Genomic DNA, 13,966 nt, shown 5'->3' on the forward strand with positions numbered 1-13,966 from the left:
GTTGTGGGTGTGATTGAATGGGTTTACCAAAAATGGAAGATCCAATCCAGGTGTAAGTGGCGCCAACCAATAGGCTTGTAGTCTGAATGGAATAAAAAGAAAAAGAAGTAGAAAGACTTGCTTCTGTTTCTTTGGAGAAGCTCCAGTCTATGCCTTCACCTTGGACACTGTCTTCTGGCTTCCAGCGTAAACCCTTCAGATATAACTTATATTAAATCTGTTTTTCTAGTGAGCTCTTACTGGTAGCTACACCTGCCCTACACTTGGCTCTTCCAGGATCTGACTGCTCTTCTTCACAGCTCCGCGCTTCATTTCAGAAACTGCAGAAAGAAGCCCAGGTTCTTAAGAATAGCATTACACAGGAAAATTGACAGGAAATTGACAGGAACAGGAGGCTATGGCATGAGTTGCAGGATGGAGTCCAATCCAGAGTGCCATTTACCTAACCAGGTGATCTTGGCAAAAAACTTAACATGCCTCAAATTTAGTTTGTTTGTCTCTAAAATGGGGTTAATCATACTAAAGTGGCCGTGAGAATGAAATGAACTAAATCCTGGTCTGCATGAATGTGTTAAAAGTCTCAGCCACTTTAGTACAGCAGTGCAGTGTATGAGATGCTGAGATGATGTTTGATGGTTTCCCACCACCTATGAATTGCCTGTAGATACTGAAGCCATGAAAGCTGGCATACTGGAGCTCCCAGGAGAAGGACAATGGAAGGGCAAAGGCTGGAACCAATTTGGAAGTACCTGCATGCTGGCCCTGGAGGAATTTCCCAGCACAGAGTCTAACCATGGATCTGTCCACCTTGCTGAGGACCAGTTAGAAAGAATATCATGTGAGATAGCAAAAGAGTCTGCAAAGACAAAGTAAACCCCACGTCTGGAGAGGAGGGACATATTTAACTACCAATGAGATTTCAAGAGGATGGAGTCAGGGCGTGGCAGGAGTGACCAAGTCTGGCAGTGAGAGCTGTGGTCCACACCCAGGCAGCAGCAAAGCAGGTCTGCTGCCATAGGCATCAGGAACTCTGTCAGCAGGTACTGGTCACCAGTTGGCCTTGAGCACCATCTCTTCATAGCAATTAATGCGACAGTCCCCTGTTGGAGCCCCTCCAAGATGACAGATGAGCAGACTGGCCAGCTTTCAGTTTGTTGACCTCTATATTTCCTATTCACCTCATTCTCTAATATACTGTTCCCTGTGTATATTTATATATGCTTTTGAGTATTACCCCCCTCCCTGACCTATTTTCTGCTGTTTAATTTCAGTTGTGTATTTAACTTCAAGATCAACATTCTTTAGTTTATATACCACATACACGGAGTATGATGGCAAGCAGAGAAAAAAACTGGCTCATCATGTGGACTTTCAATCTATAAAGGGAGAGAAAGAAATAAACTTTAAGATATGGACAAGCTTTTAAAATACTACATTTTAATGAAATAAAATATGATATGCAATGTATGTCCTACATTGTAGAGGATCAGAGAATTCCTAAAATGAAAGCTTTGGGGGAAAATAAAAGAAGAGGTGTTATTGGACTTGAATTTGTTAGGAAGAGTAAAGCTTGAAAGACCTGCTTTCACTGCTGTCTCTGTCACCTTCCTGTTGCTGGACATGGTACCCCAAACCCACAGTTTAAAGGAGGGGGAGTTCACTTTGGCTCACAGGCCTTAGGGTTCAGTCCATAGTCAGCTGGCTCCATGGCAGGAAGGCATGTTGAAAGGTTCCGGAGGAGGAAAATTGCCCCTGTCATGGTGGCAAGAAAGCAGAGAACAAAGGGAAGAGGCAAGGAGGGAGATTTACCTTTCCAGGCCCTGGTGCCAGTGACCCACCTCTTCCGACAACACCCAACCTACTGACAGCACATTTAACTACAGATTCTTCAGTGGATTCATCCAGGACGAGTATTGTGCCTATGATCCAGTCACCTTCCAAATGCCCAACCTCTGAACACATGAGCTTTTGGGGAACAGTCTAGGTATAAATCATAAACCATTACTATCCCTTTTTAACAGAGGAGGTAGTCATGAAATTCTAGATCAAATATAGGGATTAAAAAACTAAAACAATTAAATGGGCTGCATGAAAGAGCCTCATCACTAGTGTTAATATAGATCGTAAAATGTTCGTGTACCCTTTTAAACTTCAATATAATTTGTTGCAATTTGACCTGTGTCCATAGAGACAATAGCAAGGTAATCTAGTTTAAGAGGATTATAAAATAGAACTGTCATCTTAGGTACTTATTTGTAGTATATAAGTATCTACTTTGACAAGAAGGCAGAGGGTGACAAGACAGACCAAGTAAAAATGTGAATAAATTTTCAAATCCATCTCCTGTGCCTCAAAAAGAGACAACATCTAACTTGCTTGCTCGTTGCTAATCTTACTAACTGAATTTTTATGGCTATTCATAAAACTCTTTGTCAGTAGTATAGTTCTGGACTATATCAGAAAACAATAATAATTTGTTCAGTGAAAATCGCTTAGGTATTTCCTTGTATTTTTAAGCACTGATTATATCTTTAAATGGTGGTTACTAAATCTCAGACAATGAATTTAAAAGTAATTTGTACAAAAGGTACACACATTATGAAAATTTATGAATCTCCTACATTGCTTGATGACAAACTATGATGTTAGTTACACCAGCTGAATCAGAAATTAAATAAAAGATTACTAAAACGTAAAGTAATCACTTCATATATTGGACATATTTCTCTGTGTTGGACTTCCGCTAACGTTCCTAAGAGTGATTTTTCTATAATCCTGATCAGGGATAGAAAGCTAATGTCACTCCATCGGCTACAGTGCAAATGTCTGATTGCTCTCTTGATGCCATTAGCCGGGAAAGTTGAGGGAAAGGTAGGCTTGCTGGCCAAATGATCTCCAGCTTTGTGCAGCCGTCTTGCCAATGTGCTTAATGAGCGCACAGGAAGACACTGCATTCCAGGCACAAACAGGTCGGATCACAGCTGCCCAAAGCTCTCTGGCTTTGATGAAGTCTGTTGTGGTATTATATAATGGCTACTTGAAGCATATTCCATGAATGGCTGACTGGATTTGTCTCCCTCCTTCATTCCTCTTCTACTGTCCCCCATCCTCATTTTAAACTCTACTATTGCCTTATCGCTTCTTAAAAATCATGCAGAAAAATGGGCCAATACTGAGATATCAGGAGAAAAAGAATTTAGTGGGGAGAAGAGACAAATGGCATGCTAAAGATTCTAACACCATGGCTTGAGGTCAGCCAGGAGACTCAGCCCCATCCCCGTGCAACTTTACTCTGTGCTAACCTGGCATTTTCAGCCCTATGCAGCTATGAACATGTAAGCCTCATTGTGAGCAAGCAGACAAACTGTGTGTGTGTGTGTGTGTGTGTGTGTGCAGAGAAGTGTGCCTTTACATTCACTAAGTTAAAACTCACTTTAATCAAATGTGTTCACTTAACTGTACTATTTCTGATCTGTATCAAAAACTAAAAACGAAGTTATTTTGGCTTCTGGATTCTCTTTTGACTTGTGAAGAACTTAGAAGTTATCCCCTCTATGCTCACAACAAGAAAAATAGTAAACACTCTTAGCAGTCAATAACTCTGCTTCTTAGAGCCAATAGAGAATCAGGTCACAGGGCAAACCACTCTCTTAAAATTTTGAGACAGACAAATGCAAAGAATGACAGCTCAGGAGAAACAGAAGCCGGTAAATCCAGAAATACAAACTGCTGTTGAGTAATTCCTGGTGGCAGAATGTGGGCTGGAAGTTTGAAAACTCCCTCAATCTTAGGGGTTTCTTCTGCTTTCATGAGTTTTACTTCCAGGTTCTGATAGTGAAGTTCAGAGAAGAACTCCCACAGGAGTTTTTTGCTACAGGAGGAGAGGAAAAGTAAACATTCTGAAACAAAACCAGAGCTCCCTGCTCCTACAAAAGTGATGCCTTTAAGGAATCCACTACCCAAGGGCCATATCTGAAGAAGGTGGTCAGATGCATGAAGCCCCTACTAGGCTTTCTAGATCTCATAGGCACAGCGGGGAGGGCTAAGAACTTTGTCTGGAGGTCCCAGATCAGGGATTCAAGCTAACTGAAAAAAATGAGATTTAATCTAGGATAATAGAAGGCCTGTCCTCCCCAGTAACTTCCATCACATACACAGGGCTCCAGCATAATCTGAGAGACCTTGAGTATGCAGATTCTACTATTTCTCAAATCATTATTAGTATATGTTTGTGATACATAGTAAATCCATTCATCATGTATTGACACATAAACGTATCACATCTTGATCCTCCTTACTTCGCCTTTTCACTCCCCTCTTCCTTCCATCCCTAAGTCCTCTTCTCATCCTTTCAAAGAGTCAACTCTTTGATTCATTCATTCCTCATATTGGTTTCTGTTGGTTTTAGAAGGCACTATAGGGAAACTGATAAGAGGGAAGACAGAAATAAGGAGGCTGAAGGAAACAGAAGCCTCTGATCCCACAGATCCAGCACAGTAAACACAACCAACTCCCAATGAAACAAATATAAAGACTCACTGAAGGCCTGCTTACCTGTTAACCAATAAATCGTATCTGGCTCTGAATACAAATGTACAAGTCACAATCACAGGCAAATCAAATAATGGAAAAGACATCGAAGTGACAAAGCAGGCATCAGAACCAGGCTTAGATGTAACAGAGAGTTTATGCTTATCCAATACTTTGGAATTATTTTCAAGGTTAAAGTAATTGACTGATATGCTAAAGATTCTGGTGGGGAAAGTGGACATCACTGAAGAATGCATGGGTGGTGTAGGGAGAGAGTGAGAAACTCTATGAAAGAAAAGGAAATACTAAAAATAGAAAACACAAGAACAGAAATAAAGAATGCCCTCATTGGCTTCATCAGTAGATTAGATGCTCAATGTGTCTGAGGAAAGAATCACTGAGCCTGGTTCTGTGTCAGTGGAAATTGCACAGACTTAAGTGCAAAGAGAAAAAAAAAAAAACTAAAAACAAAATGCCAAAAACATGTAGAACGATTGTACAACATCTAATATTTGTGTAATGGAGCTAGGAGAAGGAGGGAAAAAGAGAAAGCATCTAAAAAAACAGTTAAAGTAATAATGGCAACAGATTGGCCAAAATTAACAGAGGGCACAAAAACAGATTCCAGGGGCCCAAAGAACACTATTTGTTTATTTATTTGTTTACTTTTTTATACCGGCTATCAAATCCAGGACCTTGAATTTGCCAGGCAGGTGTTGGTGCTGCTGAGCTATATCCCCAGCTCAAAGAACACTATTATAGACAGAATTTATGAGGAAATAGATTTAATACAGTACATATAAATTTATAGGATTATTTTGTAATATGTACCCCAAAAATCAAATGCAGACAAGTGAGAGAGATCTCTCAGCATGCTAGAGACCTGAAGAATCCAGCCAAAGGCCTGGATCCCATGACAGTGTTCCTCATGAGTCCAGCTGGAGGCCTACAGCCCAGGGCAACATCTCTCCCAAGTCCTTATCAAGGGTCTACCTTGAAAAGGCCCGAGGGCTAGTGGTGGAAGCTGGAAAGTCTGCTCCTGCAGGGTGCAGCATCGGTGCCAGAAGGATGAGGGATACGTACTGGAACCTGGAAGCCATGCTAATGACAAAGGTGAGGACCAGAGCTCCCCAAAGAGAACAGTCATCCGCAGCAACAGTGAGGACAACGTTTCTCCAAGGACAGAAACAGCCGAGCTCAAATCAAGAAAACCAGCTGCAACAAAGCTTCTCCTGGGAAATCAGCAGCATGCAACCTTCCCCTCCTGTTCTCATTTTATGGCATTGTTAGCAATCCTCAGGTGGATCCTCCATGCCCAGAGCCACGCTAAATCAGTTCAGCTGGGCGTTCCCCCTTAATTTGAGCACTAATTATTCCACCAAGCAGGATAAGCAGTAAAAGAACCACACTTCAACATATGTTCACACTACGCAAAATCAAAGAGAAAAATCTTAAAAGAAGCCAAAGGAGAAAAAAAATACCTGTGAAGAATGAGGGAAAGAATTATGATAGGTTTGTATTCGGAACCCATGTAAACAAAGATAGGGTAAAAGAAATATTTAAAGTATTGAACGAGTAAAAAATCACCTGCACATTTGTATCCAGAGAGATTACCTCTCAAAAGTGAAAAAACAAATGAATTATCTCATACAAATAAAAAGACAAAATTGTACGAAATTATAAACACTCTCTGGAGAAAGGAAAGTATGTAGATAAAAAAATTTTATATGTAAAAAAGAGTACTGGAAAATGAATAAATGATGGTAAATTAAAAATTGGATTTTCATATTCTTAACAGACAATTATTTGTTCACAATAACGATAGCAATAATGTATAACTATAGCTGTGGGTACACACGAATGAAAGAGACACATAACAGTGTTATACTGCTCCTTTATAAGGTGCATGTGCAGGCCTCGTGGTGCACGCCTATAGTCCCAGAACTCTGGCAGGCTGAGGCCTGAGAAACTCAAGTTTAAGCCCAAGCTGGACAACTTAGTTACTTAGTGAGTCTCCATCTCAATATAAAAATTTGTTTTAAAAAAGGGATACGGATATAACTCAATGAGAGACACTTGTCTAGCAAGTGCAAGGCTGTGGATTTCATCTCCAACACCAGAAAAGTAATATGCATTTTAAACGATGTGAAAAATCTTATTTTGAAGTATATGTCTAGGTTTTAGAAGTTACAGGAAAATAATGGGTAGAAAATACATGAAAAATTACATTTTTGTATGCCTATACATGCAAAAGCACATGAGAAAACAAATTTCCCCATGTATGGTTTTCAATTTATAGCAGTTAATATTCCATATTTAGTCCTAGTATTTAAGTAGTATTAGCATTAATGATATTTGAGTATATCTTTGCTTTTAATTTTGTATTAAGGTAATTTTTAAATTGATACAATTCAGTCTTTCACTGTGTGTGGTGGAAATTTGATATTTATCATAACACAAATAAGAATTTTTTAAGTTAAACCCACATGTTATTTATATTGCCTATATTTACTGAAAGTTACTTCTGGCGAATATCACTCAAATACCTTCCCTTCCTTTCCACGTAGATCTGACTCTAATTTTAATATTCTAATGAAAAAATTTCAACTATTTATTTCCAGGCTTGGTTGGTATTTTATCCTGTACTTATTTACTAACTCAGTGAGTTTCGCTGTTAAAAATAAACAATAGCTGAGTGGTGGTGCACACCTATAATCCCAGTTACTTTGGAGGCTGTGGCAGGAGGATCACACATTAGAGCCTGATCTGTGCCACTTAAATTAAAAATAAAAGGACTGCGGATACAGCTCCCTGGTAGACTGATCCTAGATTCAATTCCTGGTATCGTTCAGTCAATCAACAAACTCATCCTCTTGTGGCAAGAGTTTTCTTTGCTTGTGCATGATAATGCAAAACTATGAACTGTCTGTGTCCCCAGATGGGAAGAAAAATGTTTTAGTAATTTTTCCAAATACTTGGTTCTAATTTTTGGACTTTTGAAATTCTTATGTCATAACTATTAAAACTCCCTTAAAATTATACAGTATTTTAGTCCTTTGGCTTGATTTACCCTGACTATAATTCTGAATAAATCTTTCAAAAGTAGGTGACAGAGCTAAAATACAAGAAACCATATCCATAGCATAAAATATTTTGCTTGCTTTTTGAGAAAGCTTAAAACCTGTTAATTAACATTCATTTCATGCTTTAGTGCTGTTGAATGAGTATATCATTGTCCTAGTACCTCCATGCAAAGGTGCGGTTGGAACGGTGACCTGGCTGCTTTCACATCCTATTGATGAGGAGTAGAAGACACTTAATTTGCGCGTTTAAGGAAGCAGCTGACAGCTAACTGTGGCTAAGTGTAGGGTATTTAAGACAACTAATAGAAAATAAATTTCCAAGATCTAAATCAGTACTCCTGAAAAGGCAAACAGGCATTTCAAAGACAGAGAGGTATCTGGCAGGACATCTTTGCTACCTCAACTCTTGGTCAACCTGGAAATTGCCCAGCAGCTGCAGACAGAGAGTGCTTTGCTTGGCATGTGGACTCAGAGTCCTTGGAATGGTCCTGCTTTAATCCCTCCGCCTCTTTGCCAAGGTCAGCCTCCAGCCTTGTGAATATTTCCTTTCCATTTTTGAGCAATGTGGTTATGGAGTTCACCTCTCCTGTTTAAAAAGCATTTTCGATTTATAAGACTAGAAAATTTCCAAGTTTTCATAAGTATATGTCAAGTAAAAATATTTGTTACTTACAAAAATTTTAATTTAGAAAATGTGTAAGCATATATAGGTATATATGCTTTTCCTTTTCATTTTTTATTAGTAAATGTTTGCGGTATAAAATGTTTCCATTCATCTTAAGGAGTAGGATATGCATTTAACATATCTTGATTCTTTTTATTGCTCTTCCCTTACCCTTCCTCTTCCCTTTCTGTGTCTCTAGATCCACTTCCAGCATTTTCATCCTTTTTTTTTTTAGTTCATGTTTGTGACACTTAAGAATTACAGTCATTGTAGGTAGTTGGCACACATACATGACACATCTTAATTTTCTATAACCCCCATCTCTTGATCCTCTTCCCATTTGCAAAAGATCTCAGTGGCCAATAAGTACATAAAAAGATATTCAACTTTGCTGGATATTAGAGAACTTCAAATGAAAACAACACTGAGATTTCATCTTACTCCAGAAAGAATGCCAATCATCAAGAAATTAGTAACAAATATGGGTGAGGCTGTGGCCTCCTACATTGCTGGTGGGATTATATATCCCTTCTCTATGTGATCATTGATATATTGCAAAATTGCAGTGCTGGAGACAGGGAGATCTAATGATTAAGATTTAATAATTTCACTAGTAAGGCAAAATGCTAAACTATAAAAAACAAATAGAAGTCTAACCTAAAGCATAGCTCAGAAACATAAGCTTTACATATATTTGAAAGTGTTTAAAGTGAAATAAGCCCATTTGTGTTTGTTCCACGTTCTAGAATAGCAATAGAGATGTTGTCTTACTTTATCTTATTTCTTACTCCATTAGCCTTGTAGCTGTTCTCAAGCTGAGGGTGTGTAGATCATTAGCTATATATGTGGACAAGTTGTATTAAAGATGATTGCAATTATAAGGGTAGATCACAGTCTATCATAAGGTTAGTCATCAGGAAAATACATGAGTTAATCATTTTGAAAATATATTTCAGTACAGTGGAACCTAATTTCAAGAGATAGAAAGCATTGTTCATGAAGTTTTACTCATTAGCATAAATTATTCATTAGAAGAATCTGAAAGGTGATATGATGCAAGCAATTTAATTGTTGTATTGTTTAGTGAACCTCTGAAAGTGTGGGGTGTTCTTGTAAGTGTTGGTCAGTGACTGTCTCATTTCAAGGAAAAGGATACATTAAGCTTTAGTAACAAAGGTTTATTAGGCTGAATCCAGATGTCTGCCTTAAGAATCTCTCACTTTTTAAAAAACTGTCTCCTGACAAATAGATTTACTTTATGATAACTACAATTGGGTAAAATTTACTATTATCACACGTCTAGCTTGAGGATTCTATTACTTTCTGTGAAGTAAATGTTGAAGTATTCCAGGGCAATTTGGAGGGAGAAAAACAGAGAAAATGACTCTCACTCCTGACCATTAGGTGAAATATTTTTGAACTAAGTGGCTGGGATCTATGCAAAAAATATTGATTTTTTTTTTTCTGGTACCAGGAATTGAACTCACAACCTCACGCTTGCCAGGCAGGCACTGTGCCACTGAGCTAAATCCCCAGCCCCCTGTGCAAAAAATATTATAGCAGAGAGTAAGAGAACCTGAGAGTTCACCAAAGCAAAACAGAATTTCAATATAGAATGTGTCATCATTGTGATTTTGTTCTTACATGATTTTAATTTGCATCTGGAGAGTTTGGGGTCTGGGAAAAGTAGTGCTATTCCAGGAGCTGCCAGAGTATTTTTGAAACAGGTCTTGTTGTTCTCTAATAAGCAAATGAATTATATCCCCAGGTGTGATTGTACAGTTATTATTCATTTAACAGAATGTGGTCTTTTAGCTAGAAATTCTAGTCTAAACATTGAAAGAAGAGATGAATCTATGGTCCTAAAAGAAGTCCTCTACTTCTGTTAAGAATTCTATTATGAATTCCATTGATATTGACCAAAAATACTCTCTAGAAAAAAATTTCTATGTATCAATATGTTTTCAGGACATTTCCCACATTGGATAACAATACAGGAGTTGTGCTAAGTTTGTATATTTGTGTGCATGCCTTTTAAGTGACTTTGAGAAATTGGTAAAATAGAGGCAATGAACTCTAAGATAGTTTCTTTTGCTTCCAAATTATCTGTGCAATATTCAGATGGAGGAAGGCTTGTTGTTTTAAAACAAGTATTTGAAAAATGCCTTTGCATGTCTTCAGACTGTATAACCATTTGATCCTTGTTTAATTTATTGATCTTGAGGGTTTCTCAGAGCCTGGTGCAGAACCAAAGGATAACGTCTTAACTCTGGAATACTCACACTAGTGAGCTGATAGAATCCAGTGATGTGGGACAAGTGAATTAGGGCTATCTGGAAGGCTGGCCCTGTCACTTTATGTGGCCTAAGGACAGAGGAGATGAGCCCTCTTGGACACTGATTTACATGCAACATTACCAAGCAGAAGGTTTCTTTTTCAGGGCTATCATGTACCTCAGAAAATGAGAGGATCGTACATTTTTGATTTCTGTCCATATAAATATTGGTCAGACTTGGGAAAATGTTTTTAGAAATGATTTTCTTTTCCTATGTTTTGTGAAGCTGGTGACAGAAAAGTAATGGGGACGGACTGTGATGGGGAAGGCCAACTGCTTCGGCCTTTGTATCTGGTACTGACATCTTCAAAGCCTTTTTTCCTGGTACGGTTCACATGGACAGGCAGCATTTCTTCAATGGTCAGCATTTCCTGCGTGTGTTCTGGCTATGGTGTTACAATTTTCTCATCTCTGTCTAGCAGCAAACCCGGCTTTTTGAACTGCACTGTGGGTTCCTACTTCTTTCTCTTCTTCCCTCTGTTGAATTAGGAAAAATGGAGAGAAAGCTTCAAGATTACATATTGTATGTGCTATTTTTTCCTTAATTCCAAATAACACCTTCTCGGTAGATGTAATAAAGATCGAGCAGGAGGAAGGAAAATAATTTTCAGCGTTTCCCTCAGATTTAATCTTACATTTACAGTCCCATACGTTACCTTAAAGTGCTCAAATTGGTAAAGCTATTAAACCTTAACCGTGCCTCCTAATGGATTTCTGTGCCACTTTTGGTTTCATTCAATAGCTAGAAGAAAATAAGGGACATAAATTATTTGTTTTATGTTAAAATTGCCCTTCATATTCTGTCCACAAAAGCAAAATGTGGCCCATTTTCGGTATATCTGAAGCGTTAAAGGAAACATTCACTGCTGTTTTCAGTTGATCTCTCATGGTTTGTATGAGCTTTTCTTCCCTGGACCCTTATCTGAAGCCATCTTGCATGAGTTCCTTGCCATACCATAAACCTAACCATCACCTCTTAGAAAGAATTAGCTTCATCAAACTCCTGGTCTCATGGACAAACATGCCTTTTCTCTATATAGCATTTTAGGTTCTTTTAACCAAAAATGCTAGAGAAAATGTGAAAAGCATGGTAAAAAAGAAAAATAAATAAGTTGTGTAAACTGATACACGGGGTCAATTTGCTGGTTCTATCGCTTCCCACTTGGGGCACTCTCATTAACCGATGACCTTCCTTTCCTTGTCTGTAAATTGTCATGATGATTGTGCTCTCGTGCCCACATCTCTCTCCAGTGGCACAGCGGGTTCCTGAGCCACGAAGTCAGTAAAAGAACCTTCAATGTGTCTTCTGTTTTTTGTTTGTTTTTTGTTTTTTTTTTTTTTTTTTGGCCCAGTAGTCCATCTGTTAATCTGTACTTACGGTGATTAACTTGATAAGCACGTAAAATAAAGAAAGGAATTTGATCATGGCAAAAAAAATTTTTAAAGGGATCCGAGGGGAATGGGACAAAAAGAATTGAGATGTATTCTGTACATGTCCCAATTCCACAAAATAAATGTATTAATTATATACTGCAAACATGCACTAATATGATCTTAAAACATACTTTATAAACGTAATAGTTATTATGACGAGGACTTACCAGTGTAAAAAAATAGGACTTTTTACATGGACAGGCCCTATACACCTCAAGCTCTCACTCATATGTAGAAGCTAAAATGTTGGTACTATAGCTCTATAGAACAGAATAGCTTGGAAAGGATGTTGTCATGGGAAGTGGAGGAAGGAGAGTGGGAGCGAGAGGGGTGCAATTGGAGAGGAGCAAACTCTCAGTATTCTATAGCTCACGAGGGTAGCTATAGTTGTAAACAAATAATTCTATATTTCAAAGTAGCCAATAGGATTTTGAATGCTCACAACAAAAAATGATAACTGACTGAAGTGGTAGAGATGCCTGGGGTCTGCTCTGATCATTACTCACTGAACACAGGTATCGAAGTGTCACACAAATATGTACTATTACTGTCTCAATTAAAAGTACAAATACACTTTAAAAACAAAATATAAAGCCAGTACTACAGGAAATTATATTCTCTATAAAGTAAATCAGTACACATTAGAATATAATAGGCATTCACTAAAGAGTGCCATCTTTTCCTCCTTTCTCTCACCTTTTCTTTCAAATCTCTGCGTTTGTCACCGCCTGCAGCCACCTCCCCTGCAGTCGTGCATGCTTTGGATTTGTGTGATGCCGACCTGCATGCACCGGTGCAGCAACACTGGAATCCACCTGCCTAGAGCACCCTGTCTCTTAGCTTGGAAGTGTGGTCATATGTGCATTCACATTGTGCATTTCCATGTTATTAGAATGTATAGGGATGGGCATTGATTTATTTTGTATAACATTTATGGCATTAGAATTTAATAAGGTCATGTATTTTTTTTTATTTATTTTAAAGAATAAAAGAAGGATAACATAATAATAGGGGGGACTTAGCAAATTACAGACAAAATGGTAGGAAATTATCAATGATTATCATTTTACATATTATTATCTACAAAATAGTTTCTCAGGAAAACAAATAGACAAATAATAGTGAGTTACAGACAAAAGAGGTAGGAGATTATCAAGAGTTGTTGTACTATACTTTGGTATCTTCAAAGTGGCTTCTAAAGAAAATAAATAGAGCTATACATGAGTGAAGGTCATGTATTTATAATTTGTAAATAAAATATATATCATTTTTATTCTACAAACAACTTGAAGTTAACAGTATATTTTGTTTATATGTTTGCTCATGAAGTTTTATGGAAAAAGAAGTTTCTAATTTTATGAAAATAATAATAATAATTGTTATTATAATGGCTACTGAACTACCTTAAGAACTCCTATGTGGCGAGGTTTGGCAGAGATTAAGTCATGTAAACCTCACGGCACTAGTAGGTTTGTACTCAAAGGAAATCAGAGAGCTGGATATCACCACAGAAAAATGGCATCTGGACCCTATTCCAGAATGGCAGGGCTAATTCCACTTCCCTAGGTTACTACTACGAATGCTTGCAAGGGTTATTTTAATCTTCATGTGCTTTAGTTTCACCATAAGTAGTGTTGTGAGAATGAAACATGTCCTTTCTCTGTATAGCATGTTAGGTTCTCTTAACCAGTGGTAGTAAACCAGTATGTTTACTACCATACATTTTGATGTTCAGTGAACGGAGTGGAATCCAAAGACAAGCTCCTATAGTAATGTATAGAGCCTGAGGTACTTCAGTCTCCAGATGAGAAAGTGACTTGAAGGGCAACCCATTCGTACACTTATTTCATTTTGTTTACAACTGTGGTAGTTTCTTTTCAATATATTGAGCGGGTTCAGGCCCAAGTGGCAAGCTTAAAT

The 13,966-nt window shown here is 37.9% G+C and overlaps 1 protein-coding gene across 4 annotated transcripts in view; it reads left to right on the plus strand.

The window, feature by feature from the left end:
* Nalcn (sodium leak channel, non selective) overlaps positions 1 to 13,966 on the plus strand; it is a 291,122-nt gene that overhangs the window by 69,718 nt on the left and 207,438 nt on the right. The window lies entirely within an intron of this gene.

The sequence above is a fragment of the Chinchilla lanigera genome, unplaced genomic scaffold (genome assembly GCF_000276665.1).
Source record: "Chinchilla lanigera isolate Chin_1 unplaced genomic scaffold, ChiLan1.0 scaffold00003, whole genome shotgun sequence".
In the NCBI taxonomy this organism is placed as follows: domain Eukaryota; kingdom Metazoa; phylum Chordata; class Mammalia; order Rodentia; family Chinchillidae; genus Chinchilla; species Chinchilla lanigera.